Consider the following 2,210-nt stretch of genomic DNA (forward strand, 5'->3'; position numbering starts at 1 on the left):
CAGGATATAAATTACTGAGCCAGAGCTTTAATTTTAAATGGTGGTGGTTTGTCACAGTGGATTGAACTGAAAATCTGATCCACAATAACTTCACTTTCTTTCTGTAAACTCCTCATAACTACTCTTGACATTTTCATATGCTTTGTCTTGGCTCAGTGATTCTCCATGAAGGTGAACTGCCTAAAGGTGGCATGTATTAGTGCACACGAATCCAAGTATTAGCATTAGTTATTGCTCACTGCAGATAAATTACCCCACATCTTAGTGGCTTAAAACAACACTAACTGATTATCTCACAGTTTCTGTGAGTTGGAAATCTTGGCCTGGTTTAACTGTCCTCTGCTTCATGGTCTCTCACATTGTTGACAGAGGTAAGGATTCCTTGGTTTTGCCTTCTTTTATGAGACATTCTTACTTCCTTTGTCAGGTTTAATTTTCCAAAGATGGCCTCAAAATAACTCATATCCCACAGGCTTGTGACTCACTTATAAACAATTGAATGTGGTGAAAGTGACACTGAGTGACTTCTGAGGCTAGGTCAGAAGTTGTGAAGCAGCTTCTGCCCTGCTGTTGAGACACTTGCTTTTGGAGCTGTGAGCTGATATTATAAAAAGTATGGCTACCTCAAGATGGCCATGCTGTGAAGAGGCCCACCACATGGAGAGGCCACCTTAAGTACTCCACTTGGCAACTTCAACTAAGGTCCCAGTGGACAGGCAATAAACACTAAGCACTAGACATTTCAGCAAAGAAGCCTCCAGACGCCTCCAGCTTCCAGCCATCAAGTTACCACCAGCCACAGAGTTTTCTCAACTGAGGCCCCAGACATTGTGGAACAGAGACAAGCAATTCCAGCTGTGTACTTCTAGCATGCCTGATCCACAGAATTCACAATTAAGTGGCTGTATTGAGATGTGAAGTTTTGAAATAATCTGTCACACAGTAATAGTAACCGGAAGACTTCCCTCAACTGGAAGACTTCCCCCATCTCCCAATCCAGGGAGCTTTGAGAAATAAGAAGGCTCTTGACCTCTTAGGTGGAGTCTATATAGCTTATGCAGCATTACCTCCAAAGTCCCAACAGGTAGATGAAGTCATTGAACCTTGTTTGGTGAACTACTTGGCAATTCTCAAAATCAGTAAAGCCAGCACAGTATATTAGTTATCTATTCAAGTTACTGCTTGCTGTGTAACAAATTACCCCCCATCTTAGTGGCTTTAATCAACACACGTTTATTATCTCACAGTTTCTATGGATCAGAAGTCTATACATGGATTAAATGGGCTCTCTGTTTCATGGTCTTTCATGAGGCTGCCCAGGATCTGCCATCTCATCTGAATGTTCGACAGGAGAAGAACACATCTAAAGCTCACTCTGTGGTTGTTGGCAGCATTTCATTCCCTGCTGGCTGTTGGCTGAGGCTGCTCTTAGTTCTGTGTCATGTGGACCTCTCCCACAAAGCTGCATGCTTCATTAAAACATGCAAGCTGAAAAGTCAATAGATAGAGGCTGCTAGCAAGACACAAGTCACAACTATTTGTAAACTAATCATGACAGGGATATCCCTTCACCTTGGCCATATTTTATGGGTTAGAAGTAAATCACTAGGTCCACCCACACTTAAAGGGAGGGGATTGCCCAAGGGTGTGACTACCAGGAAGCAGGAATTATTGCTGGCATCTTAGAAGGCAGTCAACTACACCAAGGACATTGTTCTGATGGAGTGTCAGGGGCAGTACAAAATGGGCTATTCTCGGTGAGATGGAAAACAAGTCTTGGGCTTACTGTGATTCAAGGTATCTTTGGATCATTCTTCCTTGACCTAAAAAGTGAGTACCTTGAAGAAACAGTGATTGCCAAATATTTTTGAGGATAGATATTTCTTAAACATACATTTTAATCAGCCAATCATCACAAAAAAGACATTAGGTTAGGAGCTCAATTTTATTCAGCCCAGGATCATATGTGTAGGGAAGCATGGGGCAGGATAGAAGGATGTCCTGCTTTAGTTTTTGCTACATGTAAATATAAAATACGAGGTTTAAAAGTATTGTCACTGATCTTCCCACCATCTTTCCACTACCCTCTGCTGCATTAGAAATTTACATATTTTCCTGTTAACTAGCACTTACCTATAATTTCCCAATGAAGGGCTTTATACTTCATCAGAAATTTTCTTTATTAGGTGAACTGCTTACTTTTACCCTCT

Source organism: Colobus angolensis, unplaced genomic scaffold (genome assembly GCF_000951035.1).
Source record: "Colobus angolensis palliatus isolate OR3802 unplaced genomic scaffold, Cang.pa_1.0 Scaffold622, whole genome shotgun sequence".
NCBI classification, from domain to species: Eukaryota; Metazoa; Chordata; class Mammalia; order Primates; family Cercopithecidae; genus Colobus; species Colobus angolensis.